Source organism: Azolla caroliniana, unplaced genomic scaffold (assembly GCF_043228905.1).
Source record: "Azolla caroliniana isolate FFs.n. ecotype wild unplaced genomic scaffold, voAzoCaro1.0.p SCAF_7, whole genome shotgun sequence".
Classification (NCBI taxonomy): Eukaryota; Viridiplantae; Streptophyta; class Polypodiopsida; order Salviniales; family Salviniaceae; genus Azolla; species Azolla caroliniana.
In genome coordinates, this window is record NW_028230442.1 from 5,079,735 (window position 1) to 5,091,945 (window position 12,211).

Sequence of the window (12,211 nt, forward strand, 5' to 3'; positions counted from 1 at the left end):
TTCAAAGTATTCGTTAAAAGAAGAACAAAAGTACTTGTGCTAGTTAAAAAAACCAAAACATATCCCACCTCATAAATTCAAGAATTTATAGGCATATTTTCACTTGGTACTTCGAGGTCTTCTATATGTCTCCAACAATGATCATGGAGCAACTTATCAAAAGCTTTCTTGAAGTCTACGAATAAAGAATACAATCTCTTCATCTTGCTAACAAATTTATTCCTTTAGCTCTTAAAGAGTGAAAATGTAATCAATGATGTTGTGATGTTTTCAAAACTTGTTTGTCTACATGTACTAGTTCCTAGTTCCGCTTCCATTACATATCCTAATAACTTTGTCATAAGAGAGACTACCATGATTGTCCAAAAATTATTTATATCTCATCCTTTATCTAAGGACTTGGTTCAATTTATACATGAGTTGGTATGCCTTGTTTAGCACATTAACAAACACATCACTTCAATTTTTTCCTACCACATATTCCCTTTCTCATATATTAAACATTTCAATATTGGTATCTTTAAGGCCTCCTACCTCATGAGTGGCCAAATTTCCAAACCCTATGTATACATCCTTAGTAGTAACGAAGAAGATATATATTAAAGAGAACCATAACATACAATCTTTCCCACATTTGGGTGGTGCTCATATAGGTTATGGAAGTCCATAAGAGGTAAGTTACCATAACTCTTAACGCACTCCCCTTGTAGGTTTCTCCAACACTTAGAGAGAGGTGTGTGCTTATAATGCAAAGCAAAGCAATTGCCATGATAGTGACATGGTTTTTCCCCTATACGGGAACATGTCACGAACTTTGAGAAAGAGGAAGAAATCATGAAAAATAACTTTTTACGGGGAATCCTCTGTCTCTCTTCAAAGCATTACTAAATTATCAAAATTACATATAACAGTTTTAGCTTAGCACTGCCTTAGTTATGATCCAAGTTTTTCTAATAATCCCGAGTCCAAATGTCATTATATATGCATTGTCATTCTTGGATATCACTATAGCATCTAGTTGTTGAACAGATAACCTTCTCATCTCGGTCTTAAAACATCACAAAACAAATCTATAACTTCTTTACCAAATGCCACTATGAAGTATAGAAGTTGAATGCATAAAACAACCTTATTAATTGAGGTACCAATACTTACACGTCTTTTATTCTTTCTTGCGAACCGATTTATTGTCGAATTGAACTAAACCTACTTTATCTCTTTGTAGGACGACCTTACCAACTGATCTACAACTACTTTATTGGATGTGATTGTAGAGCATAGGGTGGTTGTCGAATGAACGACCTTCTCATCTCCATACAATGAGTTTCAACAACGATGTTGTGGATGGCTGGAAGTCATGGAATCGAGAGAGAACCTGAGTTTGAGCTGAATTTTTCAAAAACATGGGATGGGCCAAACCTATAAGATCATATACGGATCATATTCGATTTTGCCAGGGGTTGGGCCAATCCTATAAGATCATATATGGAACATATTCGATTTGCGAGGGGTCGGGCCAATCCTACAAGATCATATACGGAACATATTCGATTTTTGGTAGGGGTCAGGCCAAACCTCTAAGGTCATATATGGATCATATTCGATTTTGCCAGGGGTGGTTGGGCTAATCCTATAAGATCATATTCAGCTCTCCAAGGGACTATACGATAGTCTCTCTCTCTCTCTCTCTCACACACACACACACACACACACACACACACACAGTCACTCACCATTGGCTATACCCGTCACATAGATCGCAATCGGTCTGCTGTAGACGCTAAAAAAGATATCTATCCATCGATAGATATGCATGGATTGTAGATACATACATACATGATACATATATATATGTGTGTGTATCCTTGTGTTTGTGAAGAGGGCTCTCTTTAGGAGTTTCTTTTGTTTGTATCCTTTGGAATCATCAATCAAAGTTCAATTTCCAATAGAGAAAAAGACATTATAATAGAAGTACTCACTCAACTCACTCACTTTCCCAAAAACAATGGCTCCTAAATCTTCTTGTCTTGTCTTCTTCTTCTTCTTCTTCTTCTTCTTCTCCTCCTCCTCCTCCTTTCCTCTTCTTCTGCTTCTTGACTGCTTTCCCACCCATTCTTCCTGTGCACCTCAAAAACCCTAATTCACCCATTACACCCCCCCCCCCCCCCCCTCTTCTGTCATTCACCTTGATTGATGCAGAGGAAAAATGGAGAGGTGGATCAGGAAACGAAGACCACACACTCCATATTCCTAACACGCTAATAATTCACTTTCCCCTTTCTTGGCATCCGGTACCCCATTCATTAGGTTATCTGACAAAATTAGAAATTCGCAGCAGAAACAAAGAAAACAGAAGAAAGAACAGGGAAATGTTTTGATTGCTATTCATTCATACAAGAGATTTTGTTTCCTGTTTTAAAAATTATATATATATATATATATATATCTTCAATCTCTGTGTTAGAAATTGCTTAATAGATTTGGTATGGGATCGATCGGATCGGATGGGGTGAATAATGGAGTCCAGGATCTGTCGCTGGCCCTCCCGGACGAGATTCTGGAGAAGATCCTGGCCCTCCTCCCCATCTCCTTCATCTTCCGGGCGAGGGCAGTGTGCAGGAGATGGAATTCCATCACAACATCATCTCCGCGATTCTTCTCTTCATGCAGCCATGGCTGCACCTCCACCTCCACCTCCACCTCCTCCTCACAGCCATGGTACTTCATGTTCAAGGAGTCTCAGAAGAGCTCCCAAGGATTGGTGTACGACCCGGCATCCAAGAAGTGGCACAACTTCAGTCTCCCATCCCACCAAGCAGTAGCCATGGCCCATGATCCTACAGATGCTGCTTGTGCAGGCAGCAGCAGTAGCCATTATGTAGCCTACTCCAATGGAGTGGCGTGCTTCGCCGAGCATTCGCAGGGCCGGCTTGGGCTCTACCTGCTCAACCCGATGACGAGGGAGTGGCGGAAGGTTCCGGAAGACAGGCGGTCGGAGCGGCGGAAGGTTCCGGAAGAAGAAGAAGATGGGCGGTTGGAGCAGCGGAAGGTTCCGGAAGAAGAAGATGGGCGGTCGGAGATGTGGAAGCTTCCGGAAGAAGAAGAGGGGCGATCGTCGGACCACTACTATGCGGTCTCGATGAGGGTGGAGGAGGATCTGGTTTCGGCTTCGGTGGTGATGGCGGTGGCCAAGTCGAGGCAGTTGATCCCCGATGACTACTCGAGATGGAGATTGAGTGTGGAGGTGTTGGATCCGGGGGGTTGGAGGACAGCCGCGAGCGAGGTGCTGGAGGGGTGGAGGGGCGGAGAGAATAGCGCCATTACGAGCGATGGCTTGTTCCATTGCGTGGTGCACTCCACTGCCATGGTGGGCGGCCCGGACAATGCCCGGTCCCGCCACGCCCTAGTCTCGTACAACCTCTCAGCCTCGGGCCCAGGATCGGGCTCGGATGCCCGTGTCGGCTTCATTCCCATGCCGTGCTCCTTAACTTGTGCCAAGCTCATGAACTGTGATGGCAAGCTCATCATGGTCGGGGGCATTGGCAAGTCGGACGTGGTCAAGGGCATCGGGGTGTGGGAACTCGTGGGCCCCACCAATGAGTGGAAAGAGGTGTCTAGGATGCCCAACAAGTTCTTCCGTGGGTTCGGCGAGTTCGACGATGTGTTCTCAAGTAGCGGGACCAAGGGCCTCGTCTACATCCACGCGTTCGGGAGCCCCCAGTTGCTCATCTTCTCGCTCGAAGATCGCTCTTGGAGATGGTCACAGAAATGCCCCATGGTGAAGAAGCACCCTCTCCATCTCTTCACTGGGTTTTGTTTTGAACCAAGGCTTGGATGCATCCCCTTGGGCCCGGAGCACTTGAAGAAGAAAGCCTAAAGATGGTCGCAAAAGTGTCCCATTGTGAAGAAGCAACCTTTCCATCTTTTCAGTGGGTTTTGTTTTAAACCTAGGCATGGATGCATCCCCTTGAGGCCCAAGCACTTGAAGAAGAAAGCCTAAAGAATAATGATTGAGATGATAATTGTTTGGTAGTGTTCATTTTGCCTCTCTCTCTCTCTCTCTCTCTCTCTCTCTCTCTCTCTCTCTCTCTTTTTGGTGAAAACACACAATTTATATTAATAAATGTGTGTGAAAAACACTACTTACAATGGGTATCACAAGTACAAGTGACTATGCTCACCCACATACTACATGGGTAGTGGAACATGTTGAATTGCCAATAGGCATCTCCTTGATCCTCTCTCTCTATGTGTATTAAGTTATATAAAATGAATTGTTAAGGCTTGATGTGTCCTCCCTACTATCATTGTATGTAAGAGGTAAAAAGAAAAACAAGGACATTAAGTAGGCTTGGAAATCATCTCCTTTTTCTTTCTTTCTAACATTCCCACCTCTTTACATGTTTTCTTCTTTGGAACCTCATGTCATGACTTACCATCTCGTGTAGCTAGCTTGTACAACACTCTTCTTCCTTTTTAGGGTTCATATTAATATTGGGCATGATAGTGACTCTCAATGGCATAGTGGATGACGTTCGTCATTCATCACAAGTAGTAGCCCTCAAATCTCCTCAGATTTCGCATTACCTAATAGATGTAATTGATTTGACTATGAATTTGCACTTCTCGTGGTGATTGAGTTTCAACTTAGTTTCCACACACAATTGAGACCGTAATGGTTAGTTAACAATAATGACTAGTGTGTTAACTAACTAGTGCACAATTCGGACTCAAAATTGGGCCTTATACAAATCCCATTTAATCGATATTCTTTAGCATTGAGAGATGGTTAAAGATGAGATTACTAAAACCTTCTTGTGTAACCTCTAGATCTTAGTGCCAAGATTCCATAGTAGTGACAATTGCTCAATTTGGAGTCATGATATGAAAATCACAACCTTGCCTCTAAAGCACAACTCCAAATTTAACCAAGGGGTTGACAATGCTCAATTTGGAGTCGTGATTTGAAAATTATGACCTTGTCTCTAGAACACAACTCCAAAATTACCCAAGGGGTAGCCTACTTCCTACAGATTGAGAAATGGGAAATATCCAAATGCTTCTACGATTGAGAGACGGATGTTTTGGACTAATAATTTGGCCTAATCTAGAGGTAGTGTTTTTTCTCTTGAATATGTCTTACAAATAACTTCATGAAATCCATATGGGAGATAATTATTAAAAATTTCCTAGACATGCTTTGGAAATTCATCAATACATTCCTCAACGTGAACTTATCGTTGTTGCCATAAAAACTCTTCCTTTTGTTACAAAAAGGTTTGCTAGTGGTCCTGAAAATTAATTCCCCTTGGTTGTCACCATTAATTCCATCTAGAAAGGAATAAATTTCCTTTCTCACCATATTGCCCAACTAATTTAATGATAATGGGAATGATCGATGATTTAGGTTCAAGTTAGTTCACTTGCACTTGTATCTTCTCAGGCACCACCACCCTTATTTGGGATATCTAGATGGTATTTCAATATAACTAGATGAAAATGTTCCAAACATTACATACAACTAGCGAAGGTGACCCATCGGATAGATAAGGCCATTGATGGATTAGGTAAGTTGAACGTGGAAGAGGCAGTTTGGTCAGGCTAGTTTGTGTCAAGACTGAGAGAGAGAAAGAGAGAGAAAAAGAGATAGAGAGATAATTGAAAGAGAATTATTATATTGAAGCGTAAAATGGATTACAAAGAGTAGGCTACAAAATGGCGTTGAACCAATTTAGGTTTGGGATGGGTGGTAGATCCCTATTTATAAGTAATAGAGAACTCTCTAGAATATTCTAGGTTATCCTAGAATGTAGAGTAATCTAGAAGATCTCTAGAGTATTCTAGAAGGTTCTAGTGGTATAGAACACTCTAGAATATTCTAGGTCATTCTAGAATGTAGAGTAATATAGAATATTCCTATGATATTAGATTTCATATTCTAGAGACTATACATATAAGAATATTAATACAATGGTTAAGGATTTGACATGTGTACAACAAGGTCGTGGGTTCAAATCCTTTCGAGTCATAATGTCAGTGTCATGATCCTTTCGATGCATGATGTGACTGTTATCATGACACTATCCCCCTTCTTCGACGACACGTCTCACGGGTCGTAGGGTTTGTATTAGGACCTGGTTTACAAGGATATTGGCGATGAAATGCATTGACGAGTTCTGCAGCATTGGAAAGATTTGTGGCAGGTTCCCAAGTTCGATCATTGGGGGTATAGCCTAGCCAATCGACCAAGTAATACAACTTGTTGCGCACGATTTTAGAATCGAGAACGGCAGCAACTTCAAATTCAGGCCCGTCCAAGAACTCGACAGGTGGTGGGGGTGTCGTAAGACGGCCCGGAATTGAACTTGTAGTATAAGGTTCCAAAAGGGATACATGAAACACCGGATGAAGATGCATGTGCGGAGGGAGGTCAAGACGAAATGCAACATCACTTATCTTACCAGTGATCATGTAAGGGCCAAAACGTTGGTAATCCAATTTATTGCAAGGTCGAGTGGTCTTGATGTTGTGTTGGAGAAGCCATACATGATCCCCAATGCGGAACTTTTTTGAGGAGTCTAGACGATGACGATTGGCAAGCCTCTTGTGTGTAAATTGAGCATCGTGCAAATTGTGGAGAATGTTAGCTTGAATTTCTTGGAGGCGACTAAGACGATCCTCGGCAGCAGGGTTGGTAGGAACTTCTGGATGCGCATTCATCGTCCATCGAGGATGACAGCCCATATTTGCGAAAAATGGGGAATATCCTGTAGAAGAATGGGCTGAGTTGTTGTAAGCGAATTCCGCCAAGTGCAAAAATGCAACCCAATCATCTTGTTGATAGTTGATGAAACAACGAAGATATTGTTCCAATGTCTGGTTGGTACGCTCTGTTTGACCATTTGTTTCAGGATGATAGCCTGAAGAAAGCTTAACTGAAATGTGGAGAAGTTTGAACAGGTGCTTCCAAAACTTTGAGATGAATTGTGGACCACGATCACTAATAATATCATCTGGCAGACCATGATGCTTAAATACCTCCCGCATAACGAGATCAGCCGTCTCTTGACTAGTAATTGACTTTGTACATGGCAAGAAATGTGCCATTTTGGTAAATCGATCAACTACTGTGAGAATTGCATCAAAACCTTTTGAAACTGGGAGATCAGTAATGAAGTCCAAGGATATAGACTTCCAAGGTGTTTCCGGAATGGGAAGTGGTTGTAGTAAGCCATAGGGTCGGTGACGAGGATTCTTTGATCGACAACATATATCACAACTCCGAACATACTCCTCAACAAAATGACGAAGGCGAGGCCACCAATAACGTCGAGAAATTAATTCTAGAGTCTTGTGAACTCCAAAATGACGAAGGCGAGGCCACCAATAACGTCGAGAAATTAATTCTAGAGTCTTGTGAACTCCAAAATGACCAGCCATTGGTGAGTCATGGCAATGTTGCAAAACTTGTAGCCGTGGGGGACCATCAGGAACATACAATAAATTTTGTCGAAATAGAAAACCATCATGCCAATAGAACTGACAATAGTCATTACGAGGATTTTTCGACTGTGAGCAAGAAGCACGATCCGGGACGATATGATCCAAAACATCCTTGGCGAAATCATCAGTGGCCATATGATCTCGAATGGAATCAAGAAGAGTGGAATTTTCAAGAGCTGTTATGGCATTAACTACCATTAATCGTAATCGATTAGGACCCAAAAGGATTTGTTTTTGATGCTCAAAAGCAGGTTCCCCTGGACGAAGTTCCATATAAGAGCGCCGAGAAAGAGCATCTGCTTTGCCTTGCTGCATCCCAGGGCGATATATGATGATAAAGTCGAAGTGAGTCAAAAATTGCGCCCACCGGGCTTGTCGCCGACTCAAGACTCGAGCATTTTGGAAATAAGTCAGGTTCTTATGATCATTGTAGACAATGATCTGCTGAGAAGAACCTTCTAGGAAATGTCGCCATTGTTGAAACGAATCCACGATTGCAAGAAGCTCTTTGTCATGGATCTCGTAGTTGATCTCTGCAGCTTCAAACTTTCGTGAATGAAAGGCGACAGGGTGTAGTTGTCCATCATCTCCAGTCTGCGAGAGGACACTCCCTAGTGCAAAATCGGATGCATCGGCTTCGAGGATGAAGCGTTTTGTTGGGTCGACATGTGCTAAGATAGGTGCCGTTGTAAATGCTCGTTTTAAGCTTTCGAATGCCTCGGATGCATCTGAACTCCATATAAATGGTTGATCTTTATGTGTGAGCTGAGTAAGCGGAAGCACAACCTTGGAATAATCTTTAATAAATTTCCGATAAAAATTTGCAAACCCGAGAAAACATTGCACATCACGCACTGAAAGGGGCGTTTGCCACTCTAAAATTGCCTGTACCTTCATGGGGTCCATAGCAATACCATTTGACGATACAACATACCCCAAAAATTCCACTTGATTCTGGCCGAAACTACACTTTTCTAGTTTTGCGTAGAGACCATATTCTCGGAGTCGGCATAGTACTTGACGAACATGTGCATCATGCTCCTCTTGGGTCTTTGAGTAGATTAAAATATCATCTAGGTAAACTATAGTGAAGATATCAAGAAAATCTCGAAAAATATCGTTTGCCATATGTTGGAAAACAGCAGGTGCATTCGTGAGACCAAATGGCATCACTGTATACTCAAAATGTCCATAGCGAGTGCGGAAAGCTGTCTTCCATTCATCCCCCGGGCGAATCCGAACTAGATTATATGCTCCGCGAAGGTCCAACTTCGTGAAATATTTTGCACCACTGAGACGTTCCAAAAGATTCGGGATTAATGGTAGAGCATATCTATTTCGGATAGTCACTTTGTTTAGCCCTCGATAATCCACGACCAACCGAAGAGTCCCATTCTTCTTCTTAACGAAGAAGATAGGTGCACCAGCAGGGGATCTAGAATGCCGAATGAATCCGTTTGCCAGATTCTCATCAATATATTCCCGCAAAGTCTCTAGCTCTACAGGGGAGAGATTATAAATTGGGCCCCATGGAGGTTCTTTCCCTGGTTGTAAGTCAATAGGGCAGTCGTATGGCCGATGCTCCGGCAATGTATTGGCCTTCACCTTATCAAAGACATCTGAAAACTCCTTGTATTTCTCTGGTAGTTTAATATCCGCGTCATGTGAAGTGGATGATGGAGTTGCTACTATTGCGAAGACGAACATGGCCTCGTTCCCCCCTTCCTCCCGCAACTGTCGTAAAGAGATGGGCAATAACTCCGGGGATCTATTAGCACATGTAGGAGAGAGGGATGCAGGATTTGTGCTTTTTTCCCGAGTCTCCTCAATTGTTCTTTTCATCCAATCAATCTTCGGGTTATGGAGTTCAAACCAGGGGAGACCTAGAACTATTGGGTGGTCCGGACTACGAATAATATTGAAAGAGATTATGCTTGCCAAATTGCCAAGAACTATCCTAATTGGCTCGGACTCCTCGACTATATCTCCTGATGCTATGGGACGTCCATCGATGACTCCTACGGCTACTGGGTTGGGAAGCTTATTCAAGAGGATGTTTTGTGACAAGGCAAATTCACGATCCATGAAACAAGAGTTGGCTCCAGAATCTAGAAGGGCAGAGGCTAGGACTCGATGACATGTAGATGTGGTAAGCTCGACTTGTGCTGAAAAAACTCGACTCACTTGATTTGATGAAATGGAACCACGACTAGGAACTAACTCTACATAGCTAGGATGGTCCAGCCAAATGGCTCCTATTTTGGCCGGACTTACTCGTTTAACACATCCTCTAATTGACTCAAGACATCAAATCTATTCTCATGACATGGACTATGAGGCTTATTTATGTTATTAGAAGTAACAATAGAACTCGATGTAGGGTTTTCATGGGCACTTACTTGGTATACTTGACGCCTAGGTTTATGTGGACAATTTACAGCTATATGTCCTGGACCACCACAATATAGGCAGAGGCGATGCGCTCGACGTCGTTGCTTCTCAGCATCTGATAACGGCCCACGACGTTGTGTTGACTCTATTTCCATCGGAGTTGGGCCATCCCTTGTAATGGGTCTAGAAACTTGTGGAGGCGTTGCGACTACGGAAGCGTAAGTCTGTTCAGGTTGGCGGCGTAACATTTGTTGGCGCTCAGAACGTCGCTCAAATAGGCGATTATCACATCGCACAGCTCGACTAATGGCTTCTGTAAGTGACTTCGGATCTTCAGGGAAAGTAAGAAGAAGATCTTTGACATCATTTCTCAAACCTTGACGGAATTGATCCATTAAAGCTGCCTCATCCCAAGGGATATCGCATGCCAAGAGACGGAAATCGGCTGCATAAGAGGACGCGGGACGATCTCCTTGTCGGAGCCTTCGAATCTTATTTATCGCTGTCCTAGTGTTGTCGGTGTCTCCGAAACTAGCTTGAAACTCTTTAACAAAGGCCTCGAAATCCTCCAGCAATGGTGATTTCTTCTCGAGAAGTGGTGCGAACCATGCTAACGCCGTACCGCATAGCAAAGTTCCCACTAATCCCACACGAGCAGCATCAGTTGGATACCGATTGGGATGTAGCTGAATAACTAAACGAACTTGATTCAAAAAGCCTCGAAATAAAGACCTCGTACCATCAAACTTGGCAGGGAGGCTGATCTTTGGCTCTCTAGGGGAGTTCTGAGCCCCCGACGCTTGCTCTCGTAATGACAATATAGTTGCCTCAAGTTGATGAACCCACTGTGATAACTCTTCATATTGTTGAGCTTTTTCGGCGCTCACGTGTTGTAGATCTCCAAGTAGCCTTTGATTCTCATGCTCTAATGCCACAAATTTATTCGTGAGCATGTCGAGCTCAGAAAGAACACGCATGTATTCTTGTTTGCTCACGGACTCCATAGCTTATGAGGGGAGAGGAGAAGGAAGAAGAGAACTTGTTAGGGTTTGTGGAAGACGAAGAGATGAAAGGAAGAAAATTGGTTCAAACTGTCAAGACTGAGAGAGAGAAAGAGAGAGAAAAAGAGATAGAGAGATAATTGAAAGAGAATTATTATATTGAAGCGTAAAATGGATTACAAAGAGTAGGCTACAAAATGGCGTTGAACCAATTTAGGTTTGGGATGGGTGGTAGATCCCTATTTATAAGTAATAGAGAACTCTCTAGAATATTCTAGGTTATCCTAGAATGTAGAGTAATCTAGAAGATCTCTAGAGTATTCTAGAAGGTTCTAGTGGTATAGAACACTCTAGAATATTCTAGGTCATTCTAGAATGTAGAGTAATATAGAATATTCCTATGATATTAGATTTCATATTCTAGAGACTATACATATAAGAATATTAATACAATGGTTAAGGATTTGACATGTGTACAACAAGGTCGTGGGTTCAAATCCTTTCGAGTCATAATGTCAGTGTCATGATCCTTTCGATGCATGATGTGACTGTTATCATGACAGTTTGTAGGTGAGGGTGATGCACATCTTATCCGTGGTAGGTGCTCAACTAACGAGGAGTGTTTGTGGGGTAACCTAAGTTCTTTGATAGATGATGACAGGTGGTTGGCAGTGTTGGAGGGTAGGAGGTGGCAATTAAACCCAGACCCTAAGACGCTTGATTAGGATTGTAAAATATGACTTTTCGACAACAAGCCCTTATATGATTTGGAGTGGGATCCATTGGAGGCATGGTGGCAGACACCAGGAGCAAACAACTTGAAAAAGTTTTTTGAGTACAATACTAAGATAGGAAGACAAATCATTGGCTCCAAAGCAGTGGGTGCTGTAATGATCCGCAATAGTTGGAAGGATAAAGACATATCTGATGACGATCTGAAGTTGTTTTGGAGAAGACTATGGGCATTGGATATGCCAGAAAAATAAAGGCTTGGTTGTGGCTTCTTAGCCACAAGGTGTTACCTGTAAGGGAGTGGTTGAGTTCCCATGGTGGCGAGGCTGGCCGTAAGTTATGTGGACATGCGTTAGAATCAATCTCTCACTGTTTTTGGAATTGTACAGAGGCGATTAGCATTTGGAGTAGAAACCTTCAAATTGTGGTAACCTGTGGTGTGAATGGGAACGTTTTGTGGGGCTCTATACAATGATTGTCTCTAAAATGGGAAAGCTAGAGTGAACAGTTAAACTCACAAGGACATGGATTTATAGTGCAGGGTGGTAGCGGGTTCCAATGTGATGGGGTGAGACCTAGCACAA

At 42.6% G+C, this 12,211-nt stretch overlaps 1 pseudogene; it reads left to right on the forward strand.

The window, feature by feature from the left end:
• The first annotated feature begins 2,430 nt into the window (after positions 1-2,430).
• Positions 2,431-4,060, forward strand: LOC147861653 (F-box/kelch-repeat protein At3g61590 pseudogene; annotated as a pseudogene).
• Positions 4,061-12,211: the final 8,151 nt, after the last annotated feature.